Source organism: Chrysochloris asiatica, unplaced genomic scaffold (genome assembly GCF_000296735.1).
Source record: "Chrysochloris asiatica unplaced genomic scaffold, ChrAsi1.0 scaffold00002, whole genome shotgun sequence".
NCBI lineage: Eukaryota > Metazoa > Chordata > Mammalia > Afrosoricida > Chrysochloridae > Chrysochloris > Chrysochloris asiatica.
Window position 1 is genome coordinate 13,586,551 of NW_006408520.1, and position 16,113 is coordinate 13,602,663.

The 16,113-nt window shown below is 41.5% G+C and overlaps 2 pseudogenes; both read right to left on the reverse strand.

Moving 5' to 3' along the window:
* Positions 1–3,529: 3,529 nt before the first annotated feature.
* Positions 3,530–5,136, reverse strand: LOC102831642 (annotated as a pseudogene).
* A 4,485-nt stretch (positions 5,137–9,621) lies between these two features.
* LOC102840740 lies at positions 9,622–10,361 on the reverse strand (annotated as a pseudogene).
* Between the last annotated feature and the right edge of the window lie 5,752 nt (positions 10,362–16,113).

Consider the following 16,113-nt stretch of genomic DNA (forward strand, 5'->3'; position numbering starts at 1 on the left):
TAAAATTCATTGTTTGGATATAGAGAACAGACTGCACAATTTTGGAAATGTTGTGTATTTAAATTTCATGTTCCCTTTGATATGGGAGATATGAACTACTCTCACCTAACAGGAAGTAAAAGAAAGAAAGACAGAAAAAGAAAAGCTTAGCTAAGTGAAAACTCTCAGTGAAGGGAACATCTTCACCAAATCATCTACTGTGACTGTGCAGGTACTTCACCTCTGAAAAATTCTAGATTTTTCAGATTATGAACTGGAAATAAGCTTGACTTCTCTTTAATCTATGACTACTTATATAAACACCTTTCAGAGTTTAAAAATTTTAACATGTGCATTCTTGTCACAGCAGGTACGTTGGACAGAGATCATGCTCATGTTTTCAGTTTCTATAGAAACGAAGGTTTCCATAATGAAGTGTAATTTTTACTGATTTAAAGTTTTTAAAAGTCGTAATGATGAAATACCAACCCTTGTATTTAGGCTGCAATATGAGATAAGGCATGCTTGGATCTTAGAACAGGTTGGCAAACACGTATCAGTTTATAATACCAATTTCTGACTGGTGATGCTATCCACCAGAAGGACTGAATTAAGAAAAAGTCTATGGCCTTCTCTGGACTCCAGGTAGAAGAAGGCTGTGATCTAGTTGCTTCTGTTGTTGAGTTGGTGTCAACTCATGACGACCCCATGTACAAAGGAACAAAACACTGCCCGGCCCTTTGCCATCCCAATGATCGGTTAAGGATTTGACTGTTGTAACCTACTGGGTTTTCATTGACAGATTTTCAGAAATAGATCACCAGGCCATTCCTCTGAATCTGTCTATGTCTAGAGGCTCCATGTAAACTTGACCAGCACTGCAGCTCCATGCAAGCATCCACTGATAGATGGGTGGTGGCTGCACGTCATCTCATAGTGATATTTCATTTAGGAGACAAAAGACTGAGGAAGCAGAGGAATACATGCTATGTCTTTGTCATCTCTGATATGTCAGGAGAGTGATATAAAAAATTCTTACAGCTCACATGTGAGATAGCACACATTGCAGGGCCAGGAGCCCCAAAGCTATAGTTAATAGTAATCGGGCTGCCTCTGCCTGAGTGTCCCCTCTGTATATTTCCCTGGAGAATGTGCCATAACAATATAATCCTGGTCAAATATTTTACCATTGAACCTCAACTAATAGATGAGATAATCACCTAATTTGCTCTATTTTACTATGTTCCATTTATTGAATAATTACATTCCTATTATAATGCCTCAGCAATATATTTGCCTTAAAATGAAAGCACAGGGACTATTTCACACTTATATAATATTTGCAACCTAATTTATGGTACCTAATAATTGTGTAGCACTGTAGGATAAGCACTGGATGGTTAACCACAAGGTCAGCAGTTCAAACCCACTTCTCCTAGGAAACCCTATACAGGATTGCTATTAGTCTGAACTGACCTGAAGGCGCTTAATAACAAAATAACAACATAATATGTTGCATTGGTTTGTTAATTAAGGGGACAAAGAGTTTATGACTTTAGGAAGACTGTAGTTACATGGGGGCCAAGACTGAGCCTTTGTCTTCTTTGGTATACCACCCCTATAAAAACTTATTAAATAGTGGGAGGATTGAACTGCCTCTAAAGGAGTATCAGGTCTTGTAGTCTCTGTATACAGCTTAAAAAAAAAAAAAAAAAGGCCAGGGTGTTCTTGGCATCATCAAGAAGAATATCAGAATGAAAATAGAAAGTATAATATTACCCTTGAAGAAGAACATGTTCTGGTCATTACATTTCCAGAAAGCTGTAACTACCCTGGAAATGAACCAGAGACGGGCAGTTTTGGGTTGATAAATATGCTGGAATAGCTTCCCAATGAATACTAACTAAAATTACATGTATTGTGACTTCATTTAGAAGCTCTCACTCTCAGAGAAATAGCTTAACAGGTCCTTGAAGAAGGAAGAGTCTGATAAATGGAAGATAAAGGACCCAAGGAGGAGGATTCTTTTGGATTGGATTCCCTGGAGAATCCTCAGGTCTGGCTAGTGAATGTGACTCTACCCACAGATGTTTCAAATGATTAACAAGATCATTTATGCCTTTAGGGTCTCAGGCCTGCAGGAACAAACTGGTCTTTTACGATGGAACAGTACTAGGTTTCCTCCAGATAATCAAATCTCCTTTGCTTAATAACTTTGTTAGATCAACCATTAGCTGCTTTAGAATTTTCCACCCAGATTCGGCCAGCAAATTGACTCAGCTCCCTAAGCCAGGCCTAGTTCTATAACTTCCTTAGATGTAGACTCTTGTCTCCTGTCTGTTATTCCCACTCTTAGCACTAGCTGGACGAATCCTACTCATGCCAATGCTCACTATCATTTTATTATTTTAGAAAATCAGCCATGTCTTCCTTAAGATATTGTCTAAGTCTTGACTTCTTTTGGCCCACCTGTATCTTTGGATTTACCCAGCTTTGCTTTTATACTCAAGACAGAGAAATTAGGAATTTCCCTCTGCAAAGAGTAAGGAAAATAGATTATGGATGGGTCCACAAAATAAGGATACATTCACCAAGTTTCTAAAATGTAAGGACTAGGGGAGTAAAAGATTACAGCTCCTTTCATAGCAGGCTCCAGAAATGTAACTACCCCTGAGATGTACAAAACAGAAATAGAGAGCAAAGACCTTGAATTAATTAATGTGAGATTTATTGATTATTCCACTAAAGGAAATTTATTCATATTCAGTGTTCAGGTATAACACATCAAGATGATATTGAAGGGCAACTAAGCTTGTTCAGAAAATGTAATGAATGGCTGAATGAATCATTGTTCTAAGTGAGACATATTATGGTTTTTGTGCTCACTGCATTATTAATATTATTTTCAGCTGTTGTTTATTGACATACAAGTAGGCTCTATAGCAACAGGCCCGGAGGTGGCTGCGGTAGTGGGCAACATGGAAGGTGGAGGGTGGAGTGTTTGTCTGCAGTGACAACTGAAGAGTGCCGGAAAGAGAGGTGTCCAAATGCACAAACAGCACGGTGGGAAGGAGGGAGACTGAGGGGCTGGGCAAACATGTAAGGGCCAGAGGCCAAGTCGGCTTCTGCTGGAACCACTGGCCCATGCCCTAATGCCCCTGGCTCTAGCTGTCTTCCGACCCCAAGCCAGGGCGGAGCATTCTTTGAGTATCCATTTTCTACAGGAACTGAATGAAATACACAAAAGAGTGGGCGCTTTGTTGACCTCTTGCATTAAATAAGCTCAGGGCTTCCAGTCCTGCACCCCTCATTCTTCCTTTGTTTGGGGGGAGCCTCAAGATGGGCAGCCAGGCTCTGAGCTATCCCCACCTGAGCAGGGTCTTAAAACAGCCCTAAGAACTTCAACAGAGATTCTTAGCTTTCTTCCCTGGTGTCCCAGCCCACCAGTGCTGCACTACAGCCCCGAGTAAGCACTACAAATGTTGCTGACCTAATGGAAGGGTTGGGGGCAGGGAAGAGGGCAGGGGCTAGAGGAAGGGCCCCAGGCTCATCACGGTACCGGCACGACACGCATGGTGTTGGTGAAGCCGGAGCCAGGGCGCCATCCGGTTAGCACAATGACCACATCGCCAGTCTTAAAGAAGCCCCGGGCTTTGCCGACATTCATGGCCAGGTTCACTCGGAGATCCACATCCTCGGCCCAGGCTGACAGCACGGTGTCCTTACAAAGCACGGGGAAGATGTCACGGTACAAGTGGGCTTGACGAGCTGTCTGGTGGTTCCGGGTCACAGCGATGCTAGGTGCATGGAGACGGTATCTGGCCACCTGGTGAGCAGACCTGCCAGACTTGGTGAAGACTATAATGGCCCCACTGCAGCACTTGAATGATGCCTCCACCGCGCCCATGGCGGTGGCTTCTGTGGAGTCACTGGTAATGGGCGCCAGGCGGCGGAGCTCCTCAAACAATTGCAAGTGGTAGATAGCAGCCTCTGCCTCATGGGCAATCAGATGCTGCATGCGCACAGCCTCCAGCGGGTAGTCCCCTTTGGCCGTTTCTCCAGACAGCATGATGCAGTCAGCTCCATCCAGGACTGCATTGGCCATGTCACTACCCTCAGCCCTGGTGGGGCAGAGCTTCTTGATCATGCTCTCCAGCATCTGTGTGGCACAGATGACAGGTTTTCCAGCTCGGTTGCATGGCCCAATCATCATCTTCTGGGCTAGGAAGACCTTCTCTGCAGGAATCTCAATGCCCAGATCACCACGAGCCACCATGATCCCATCTCTGGCCTCCAGGATCTCATCGAACCTTCTAACTCCCTCATGATTCTCGATTTTGCTGATTATCTTGATGTTCTTGCCTTTCTCTCCCAGGACTTTCCTCACTCATGGACATAGGCTGCCTTGCGGATAAAAGATGCAAACACCATATCCACATCCTGCTCTATCCCAAACTTCAGATCCTGGATGTCCTTTTCCGACACTGAAGGCAGGTCCACAGCAGCCCCAGGGAGGTTCACGCCCTTCTTGCTGCCCAGTGAGCCACTGCTTTCCACCCCTGTCAGCAGGAAGTCAGCACCTTTCTCCTTCACCTGCAGAGAAATAAGCCCATCATCCACGTAGATCTTGCTGCCCACTTCCACCACTCTGCAAATGTTCTTGTAGTCCAGCCACAGAACGTTCTCGTCACACTTTTCCATGTACGCGTTATCCAGAGTAATCTTGAGAGTGGCGCCCTTCTTCAGCTCCACCTCCCCGGTGCCGCTGCCCTTGATGAGTCCACTTCGGATCTCAGGGCCCTTAGTGTTCAGGGCCACAGCAACTGGCCGGTAAAGAATGGAATCAGAAGCAAAGCTCTCTGTGGCGATATGCACATTCTTGATGGTCTCTGCATGGTACTCATGAGTTCCATGAGAGAAGTTCAGACGGGCCACATTCATTCCAGACTTAATCATCTCCTGCAACATTTCCACTGACCGGGAAGCTGGGCCAATGGTACAGATGATGCCAGTGTTTCGGGCCGTGATGGGCGCGGAGTCAATGTCCAGGTGGCACATGTGCTCCAGGAACGTGTCGGCCATGGCTGCATGCAGCTGCTGGGTCTGAATGAAGGCGGATCCCACTTCACTATGGGGCTTCGATATGGCTGCTGGGGTCCTGCGGCATGGTCCGGGTTGGGCTGCACTGAGGATGCGACACTGGTCAGGAGGCTGGAAACGCGCCGCTCGATGGCCTCACTGTATTATTGAAATAATATTTTGTGTGTTTTCTTAGGCATTTCTCATGTTTCAATAGCCTATTCCAAAACTAAAATTTGCTCTAGACTTCATGACTCCATCGTCATAATAACAACGCATACTTATCGAACTAGGAAGAAAGGCTTGACAAACTCTTTCCAAAGCTCACCCAGTGAAAACCTTACGGAGCACAGTGCTCTGATTGGCCACTAATCATAGGGCTGGCTCAACACTGGCAGTGTTTTGCTCTGTTGCACGTGCATGAGGCTGGGGATTGGGAGCCATGAATCTGGGGCTGACTTGGAAGCTAATAACAAAATAATAATAGCAATGGTGTGGTACCATAGGATAAGCACTCAACCTCAAGATCGGTTTGAATCACAAGGTCAGAGGCTCAAACTCACCAGTCACTCCTTGGAAACCCTATACAGAGTTGCTATGAGTCAGAACAGATCTGATGACATTTAACAATGGAATATAATTTATATTTATATGCTGTTAAGTGCTTCACATAGTTTTTTCTCATTTAATCCCCAAAATTATCCTATGTGATTGATGGTATTATTATATGCACATATGGACGTGGCAATTTAGGCATATAGAGGCTAAATAACTTACCCAAGGCCCTATGTCAGAAAACGGTATTTCAAGATGGGAACTCTGGTAGTCTGATTATAGAACCTATGTATTTAGTTACTTCCTGATACTCTCATTGAGCCTGCAGGCCACACTTTCTGGTTGTGTGCAGGGCCTCTAGGAAGTTGCCTTTGGGAGGGGGGGGGTCCAACTTAGAAGAGGCTGGCGTCTATTTCCCAGGCCTTCTTTCAGGCCTAGCAATGTTGTCAATATCCAAAGCCCTCTTGATGAGATTATTCCGACTGTAACAAGAAACCTAGAAAGTAAAGTTAATAAATTTTCTGCTCACACTCAGGAACCTAGTAGACTGAATGTGAAAGAGGCCAAAGCAGATTTAAAGTGATTGAAATGACAAAAGGTGAAATGTGAGAGAAGTGAATGAATTACAAAAGTGTGTATGAATAGTATTACACAAGTGAAGCAAATTCAATATCAATTCAATTTCTGACCACGTGCAGAGGGAAAACAAGGGCAAGGGAGCAGGAGAGTCAAGGGTAATGAACAGTTTTATTACTTTTTTTTTCCATTGTGCTACTCCATATGGTTTTCTTCTGTTATTTATTAACATGCAGAGGTTAAAGTTTATATAAGATGCCGATCATAACATTAAGAAAGGCTAAGTGACATCCTGCAGCAGCGAAGGTAGTTCGAAGTCAGGTTATAACAAAACACAAGCTTCATTTTAGTATTGCAAGTGCTGAGGGCATTTTAGAAATTAAAAATAAAGCATGCCTAATAATGAGACTGAGTCCTATCGGGTAAGTCTATTATTCCTTGTCAATAAAGGAATCTCCTTGGCTTATGCATTGGGAGTGTTGCACAGTTGCATATGAAATCATCTCTTCTGTTAAAGGTGTACACGTATAATATTCAGCTTTTACAACGTAGAGCGACTTGGTGCATCCAAGCAAACAAAACCCAGATGCTACTACTAGTCTCAGGAAAGATCATGATATTTAAACTTAGGCCTGGGTTTGAGTTTTAACACCTCATTAATAAGATATGACTGTAGGCCAGATATTTAAACTCTTGAGCACCAGCTTCCTTATTTATAAGATGGGAATAATCACTACCTTGAAGGATTATAAATAATACAGGATCTGTAAAGGGTTTGGTAGAGGTACACAGTAGACCCTCCATGAATGATAGCAAATATAATCATGTAAAGTGCACAATACCATGCCAGGCACATAGAGGAGCCCAATAGATATTGGTTGAATGAGTTTAATAAATGAAAGATGAGAAACTATGTTCGGGCAATAAATCTGCTTGTTAGTTGTAGCTTTCTCTTTCCATTTTTTTTTAGTGTGACTTTAATAGTGGCAATTGAACCTGTGTTGCTAGTGGTGAATAGGGTAAGGCCTGGGCCAGGTTTTCAGGAGATTCTTGAAGAATAAGGTGAACTTTCTGTGGTCTTTAAATCATAATGTGTAGATAGCTATTTGCTCGAAGTATTTCTAGAGCCAGACTTTGTTGCAGGTGCCTTATCCATCTTTTAGGACAGAGACTGGATGGGGATAACTAAAAATGGGTGATGTGGGCAGTGTGTAAAAAACATTGACACATACATTCTGTTTATTATTAAACAAGTATGACTGTTCTTCCCTTAAACACACCCATACACAAGCTCATGCATAATAGTCTCTCCCTCGCATGTTTCTTCAAATACAAAGACTTCTCTTTCTTTTGTTTGTGCTTCTCCTCTTGACAGAGATAAGGGTGTAGAGAAATGTTTCTCTACTATCAGAAAATCATACATGCCAGGGTGATGTGAAGTAAGGTTCCTGTCATAAGGAGTCGGGAGGACTGTTTTGCACTGGTGGTGGTGGTGGTGGTGGTGGTGGTGGTGGCATGTGCCCTTTAAGGGGAAACACTACTTAGCTTCATAGTTTCAGTTATTTGAAACCTGGAAGATATTGGAAGAGCTTTTGATTTTGCAAGAGAAACCAGAAATCAGGTTTTTATAGGAGACGTACAAATTTTCAAGACTGACACAAATATTACTAAAACAACCACTGGAGATGCAGCAAAATCTATTTGTTAGATGCATGTAGTCCAATGGTCTCTCTTACAGGCCTAGCTGCACTAATACTCCATTGTTTCAATGGTCTAAATTAGGAGAATGCCTAGGTTGGGATCAAATACCATTGTCTGAATGGTATTCTGCAGCAATGGGACAGATTAGACAGGTTGTTGTTGTGCCGTTGAGTTGGTTTCAACTCATAGCAACAATATGTACTATAGAATGAGACAATGCCCGATCCAGCTCCATCCTCACAATTGTTGTTATGCTTGAGCCCATTGGTGCTACAACTGTGTCAATCCATTTTGTTGTGGGTCTTCTACTTTTTCACTGACCTTTGCAAAGAATAGGCATTCCAGAAGACTTAACTGTGCTCATGAGGAACCTGTACACAGACCAAGACACAGTTACTTGACCAAAATAAGGAGTTACTGAGTGAAAGAGTAGGAAAGAAACATCTAGAGCACTTCAGGAGTTCAGTAGGACATAACAGATGGGAGCATACAGTGGACAGGATCACTGTGGTCGGGCGGAGGTAGTAGATGTCTGTCTGAACAGTCTGTCTACACATGTTTAGCAGGATTCCTGAGAGGCAAAAGGGAAGGAGAGAGACGTGAGATAGATATGAACTAGACCAGAAAGTTGAAGACAGTTTGAGATTTTAAGTGGTTTTAAGATAAATATCATGTTGTAGAGTCATTTTTGTTGTTGAATTAGGACTCTCTAGTTCACTCACTTCTCACCCAACCCGTGTTGTTTTTGTTAGGTGCCATCGAGTTGGTACCGAATCATAGTGACCTTATGCACAGCTAAACGAAACATTGTCTGATCCTGGGCCAACATCACTATTGTTGCCATGCTTGAGTCTATTGATGCTGCCACTTGGCCAATCCATCTCACTGGGGTCTTCCTCTTTTTCTCTGACCCTCCACCTTACCAAACATGATATCCTTCTCAAGTGACTGGTCCCTTCTGACAACATGTCCGAAGTATGAGAGACGAAGTTTGGCCATCCTGACCTCCAAGGAACACTCTGGCTGCACTTCTTCCAACACAGATCTGTTGTTTCTTTTGGCAACACACAGGAGCAGGTTTATGCCTTGAAATCAAAGGCAGGCAGGAATCTACACATCAGAGGAAACCCAGCTAGAAATCTGGCTAGAATTCTGCTGTGAGCTGAGGATCAGATCATTATGTTAAGAATCAAAGATGCCTCAAAAGGACACTGCTTAGTCTTTTCAGCTGGAGAAGAACATATTCATGTTAAGGAAGCATTAATAATCATATCCATAATGATAATGAGATCCCACGGTAGTGGGCCTGTTCCAAAGGAAGGGTCCTTTCTGAAAATGACTCAGAAAACCTTTGACCTTTGTAAAGCATTACTTATTCAAACAACTTTGTAGCTGACTCCCATCTAGCTTTTAGTCTGGGACCCACTTTGTTGTGTTTAACAAATTGATATGGTAAATTGATATGGCCTGCGGGTTATCTCTTTGCAAGAGAGACCAATGACCAATTAACTTCTTGGGAAATAACTGATTCAAAATGAAGAGGAACCTGACAAAATTAGGTTGATACAGGAAGAAAATATGTTCTCAAAATCAGTGGCAGGGAAGGAAGATGCAGAATAGAGTCTAGTAACCTGGGATTTTAATTCAGGGATTAACATTGCCCAGGTCTCATTGGGCTCTTGAATGAGTCTCATAGAAAATAAAGAGGCTTTTTTTTAAAGAGGGAAATCTTTATTGTTTTCTGTGTAAAAATGTGTCCATCAGGTGGAGGTCAAAGAGGCTGGGCCTATGCTTATGCAGGGACAGTAAAGTGGACTCTTCCTGGCCCAGGAACCTTCGACCTCTAGTGCAGGCCTCAGTGGGAGTTCTAGTGAACAATGGGATGGGTGATGGGTGATAGGTGAAGGCTCGGTGGGAGAGTAGTAGAGGGTCAGCAGAGGTCATGAGATGGCCAGAATCCAGGGTCTGGCTATCCTGGTGGAAGTTGAGTTTCTTGGCTGGCTGAGTTTCTCCTAGCTCTTCAATATCCACTAGGTCACTGTTGGCATCGGAGTCGTTCAAAGCACTGAGAGTCACATCTGCCTTCTGCTTTTTTATGGTGGGGTCCCCGGGCCTCCGGGACAACGAAGCTGCAGAGTGGAGGGACTCCTGGAGGAGGTGACAAGACACCAGATGCCAACTTCTCGGGCCCTTTCTTGGGTGACTCAGCTGGAAGGGGATGCCAGAGTCTTCATATACCTTGTGCTTCACTGTGGCCTTTATCTGAGTCACTGTCTGTTCCTTGATGACACATCTGGTGTGATTAAGATCGCCCCCAAATCGCTTCACAGCAGCCCTCAGCATCTCTATTTCCATCTCTGTCCACTCTGCACCCGCGGGAGAAGAGTCAACCACGTCAGCTCACCAAGCTTTGTGAAGGCTGGGCCAGCCGCAGAGACTATCTCTCCGAACTTGGTGGACGCTGACGTCATGGCTCCCTGTGCCTCCTCATCGAGACACTGCTGATGCCGCCGCTGCCACGCCAACCGGGACCACGGAGAGCTAGAGAGACATTTTTTAAAACCCTTTAAACTGTTTCACCAATATTCTGTAAAAACTAGAGGTCACAAATAACAGTGAGTACAACGGACAAAGATAGTAATAGGGAGATTGTTCTTCTCAATAGACACCAGGGAAGATTTCACACCCAGAAACCCTAACCTGTTGATCGGAGGCAGCAATGCTTACTGGCAGACCTTGTGTCTGGCAAGAAATGATGCCTATCTGGGGTGAAGGTGAGCAGAGTAGGAGAAGAAGACAGATATTGCTGAGCACATGGCTGCCTGGAGTTTTCTTGAGCAAACAATTAGAAATGTTTGGGGCATAAGAGGAACTTTGAGAAGAATCTAAGGTCATACTTGAATAAGTAGGTGTCAGGAATCCAAGCTGTACCTGCTAACATGACCCCCTGCATGTTTACAATCTGGTAAGATTTAGTAAAACCCTGTGTTTCATTTTTAAGTCTGGGCACGAAACACCTGTGCTTTCCCACTGTCAATTAAGTGGAGTCAGTGGATTCTTGTTACTTGTGAGAAGACTATAGCTGTTGTAACAGTGCTAGACACCATCATGAAATGTAGCATCCTTAGATTTTTTGACCATAGGATGCTATTGTCATAAAGTCACTCTGGCCAGCTTGTGGCATTCCTTATTACTTGCTGTTGTTCTTAGTTGACATTAAATTGATTCTGACTCATAGAAACCCCATGAGCACTGAGTAGATGTGCTCTACAGAGTTTTCTAGGCTGTGACCTTTTGGAAGCAGAGTTACAAGGCAACTCTAGAAATAAGTAAACAAATTCATTTGATTTAAAAGATAAAGAGAGATAGCTATACATGCAAGCATGTGCACAACACACTGCACACAAACATGAAGAACTAAAGAACAAAAGAGAAATAGAAGTATGTTGGAATTTCTGGTCATGAAATTCATTGTTTGAGACATTAGGTCTCATTTATTTTACTGATAGAGTCTATATTTAAAAAGAGATTTTGCAAGATCATAGAAAGGAAACAGAGTAGAAAATGAACAATAGTTCCTTGTCCTGCTTTAAAAAATATGTATAACATTAAGAACCGTGTTAAAAAGCTCAAGCCATAAAAATATGGTAGCTTTGTAAAAAAAAAAAAAAAAAAATCACTGCATAGGAAGCATATGAATTTCTTTTTTCTGCAGGTCTTTTCTGGAATAGAGTTTAGATCAAGAAAACAACCAAAAACGGAATAGGAATGCATTGTTTGGCAATTATATGATAAAATGTTACCTCCATATATAGGAACTCTTTGGCAGGCACTTGCAGTCCGTGTTTTTCATTGCAAGTGGCTTACATCAGTACTGACATCTTCCAGATGTTAGTAGCTTTGATTTTTTTCCCCTCATGTTGCAAACGAGTTGGCATGGAAACAACTCTTTGCTGGCAACATGACATATGATTCAAGGCAGAGTGCATTTTAACACAGATGAATAGTTCAGGAATCTGCCTTTAACAAAAGTCATTTTGAGAGCTGTTTTGAATGTGTTGGTGTTTTGTGACAACTTTTTCAACTTAGATGGGAGAAATCAAAGCAGTCTGTGTTATTCAATGTAGCTATTGCTGAAATGTGATTTGGCTCTGGCACTAAATAAGATCTTCAAGTTTAGAAATGGACTTTAAATATAAAGAATGTAAACAAAAAACCTAGCTTAGTGGAAATTACCTACTTGTTTTAAATGACAAACCCTAAAAACAAACCAAATATGGACTGGTAAGCTGCTCTTCATAAGAAGTGGTATAATTTTTTTCAGATGGTGTGGATTTTTTTCCTCTTAGGAAGAAATTGGAGAGAGGAAAAACAAAAACAGATTCCTTTCACTTTGTCTTGCTGGCTAGCATTGTTCACCCACTTCACTATCTCTCAAAAAGAAAGGCTAGATGCACAGAATGTTCTAGATACCTGATGTAGTTCCTTCTGCTTGCCCCAGATATTGGAGACTCAAGTGCTCATCTGTAACCTGCTCTCTCTTAAGAGCACCTGGAAGGCTGGCACTTCCCTGCCTACTCAATGGAAGGTGGACTGTGTGACTAATTGTGGGCAATGGGCTGTGAGTGGAAAATGGCACGTGCCACATCCAGGCCATGACTTATAGTTGTTTGTGCAAAACCCTCAGCACTCTCTTTATCCTAGAGATAAAAAGTCACATATTACAGCTAGCACAGCTACAGACGTTCCAGCAGCTTGGGCCTGAGTGACTGTGTGGTTCAAGTCTGTAACACCTGCCCACCAGTGACAAGTAGCTGAGTTTGTGTATTTACTAAGTTTTGAAGTTAACTATTACCACGGCATAACTCAGAGGATGTTTTAGCTAAGACATACTTTATAAATTATTTGATCTGATATGAATTAAATTATGTTCCTGAAACTTATGTTGAATTCTTATCTCCTGTAAATATGTATAACCCTGATTGGAAATTGTTGTTGTTGTTGTTAGGTGCCACTTAGTTGGTACCGACTCATAGCAACCCTATGTACAACAGAATGAAACACTGCCCGGTCCGGGGCCAACCTCACAATGATTGTTATGCTTGAGTCTATTGCTGCTATCACTGTGCAAATTCATCTCATTGGGGCCTTCCTCTTTTTCTCTGACCCTACACTTTACCAAACATGATATCCTTCTCTAGGGATTGGCCCCTCCTGATAATATGTCTGAAGTATGAGATGAAATATCACCATCCTGGCTTCCAAGGAACATTCTGGCTGTACTTCTTTCAACATAGATATGCTTGTTCTTTTGGCAGTTCATGGAACCTTCAATACTCTCTTCCAACACCGTAACTCAAATATATCAATTCTTCTATGGTCTTCCTTATTCCCTGTACAACTTTCGCATGCATATGAAGTTATTGAAAATATCATGGCTTAGGTCAGGAACACCCTTGTCCTCAAACTGACATCTTTGGTCTTCAACACTTTAAACCAGTCTTGTGCAGCAGGTTTACCTAATGCAATAATATGTCATTTGGTTTTTTAACTTCTGCTTCTCTGAGTATGAATGGTTGATCTGAGCAAATAGAAGTCTGATAACTTCAATCTTTTCTCCATTTATATGGATGCTGTTTATCGGTCCAGTGGTGAGGAGTTTTGTTTTCTTTATATTGATATGCAACCTATATTGAAGGCTGTGGTCTTTGATCTTCTTCAGTAAGTATTTTAAGTCCTCTTCATTTTCAGCAAGAAAGGTTCTATCATCTGCATATCGCAGGTTGATAATGAGTCTTCCTCCAATCTTGATGCCACATTTTTCTTCATATAATAAAGCTACTCTAATTATTTGTTCAGTATACAGATTAAATAAATATGGCGAAAGAATGCAATCCGGGAACACAGCTTTCCTAATTTTAAACCATTCAGTGTTTCCTTTTTTTGTTTGAAGATCTGCCTCTTTGTTCCTCAGGAGCATAATTAATTGTTCCAGGATACTTATTCTCTGCAATGTTGTCCATAGCTTCTTATGATCCACACAATTGAAAGCATTTGAGTAGTCAATAAAGCTCAAGTAAAGATCTTTCTGGTATTATCTGCTTTTAGCAAAGATCCACCTAATGTCAGCAACGACATCCTTCATTCCACGCCCTCTTCTGACTCTGGCTTGAACCTCCAGAAGTTCTCTGTTAATACATGGTTGCAGCCATTTTTGTATTATTTTAAGCAAAATTTTACTTGCATGTGATATTTATGATATTGTCTTATGATTTCCCCATTCTATTGGGTCACATCTTTTTGGAATGGGCACAAATACTGATCTCTTCCTGTCAGTTAGCCTGGCAACTGTCTTCCAAATTTATTGGCATAGATGAGTGAGTGCCTTCAGTGGTGCATCATTTTGTTGGAAGATTTCTATTTTTATTGCATCAAATTCCCCATGCCTTGTTCTTTGCCAACACTTTCTATGCACCATGGACTTCTTCCTTCAGTATCATTGACTCTTGATCATATGCTACTTCTTGAAATAATTGAACATCGATCATTTCTTTTTGGTACAGTGACTCAGTGTATTCTTTCTATCTTCTTTCTGCATCATTCAATATTTTGCCTGTAGAACCCTTCAATATTTGTAGTTGAGGCTTGAATTTTTTCTTTGGTTTCCTCAGCTTGAGCAATGCTGAGTGTGGTCTTTCCTTTTCGGTTTTGCGATTTCAGATTTGTACATTTAGTTGTAATATTCGACTTTGTCTTCTTGAGCTGACCTTTGAAATTTTCTTGTCAGTTCTTTTACCTTCTCATTTCTTCCATTTGCTTTAGCATCTCTATGCTGGAGCGTGTGTTTCATAGTCTCTTCTGGCATCCATTTTAGTCTTTTACTTCTTTCTTGTCTATTTAATGACCTTTTGCTTTATTTCTGTATTATGATCTTAATGTCATCCCACAACTCCTCTGATCTTTAGTCTTTAGTATCTAATGCATCAAATCTGTTCTTGAGATGATCTCTAAATTCAAGTGGGATCTGTTCAAGGTCACACTTTGGCTGTCATGGACTTGTTTTAATTTTCTTCAGCTTTAGGTTTAACTTGCACATGAGCAATTGATGGTCAGTCCCTCAGTCTGCCCCTGACCTTGGTTTGGCTGATGATATGGAACTTTACCACTATATCTTTACACAGATATAGTCAATTTTATTTCTGTATATTCCATCTGGGGAGGTCCATGTGTATATTCATCTTTTATGTTGTTTTAAAAAGGTATTTGCAATGAAGAGGCCAATGGTCTTGAAATATCCTATTATGTGCTCTCCACCATTGTTTCTGTCACCAAGGCCCTATTTTACAACTAATGATCCTTCTTCTTTCTTCCCAACCTTTGGATTCCATTCCCCAGTAATTATCAATACATTGTGATTTCATGTTTGTTCTATTTCAGATCGAAGCAGTTGCTAGAATTCTTCAATTTCATCATCCCTGGCTTTAGTGGTTGGTGTGTAATTTTGAATAACAGTGGTATTAACTGGTCATCCAGTAGGCATATGGATATTATTACAGAAAGCATTGTACTTCAAGATAAATCTTGACTTTTTTTTTATTTTTATGATGAATGTGATGCTATTTGTTTTCAATTTGTCATTCCCCAAATAGTAAAACATGTGAGTATCAGATTCAAAATGGTCAATACCAGTCCATTTCAGCTCACTAATGCCTAGGATATTGATGTTTATGCATTCCATTTCATTTTGACAATTTACAAAATTCAAAATTTAGATTCATATTTTGTACATTCCGTGTTATGACTATTAGTGGATGTTTACAGCTGTTTCTCTTCACTTTAAGTTGTGCTCCATCAGCAAATGAAGGTCCTGAAGGCTTTACTTCATTTGTGTAATCATGGTCAACTGTGCTTTGAGGAGGCAACTCTTCTCCAGTTGTTTTTGAGTGCCTTCCAACCTAATGGATTTATCTTCCAGCACTATATCTGATAATATTCTGGTGCTCTACATCATGTTTTAATCTTCAATATTCTGATGCTGAGAGTGTTCCACTGCTATTCATAAGGTTTCCAGTGACTATATATTCAGAAATAGTCCATCTCTCCTTCTTCCTAGTCTGTCTTCATCTGGAAGCTCAGCTGAAACCTGTCTACCATGGGTGACCTGGCTGGTATTTAAAGTACCCATGGCATAGCTTCCAGAATCACAGCAGCATGCAAGCCACC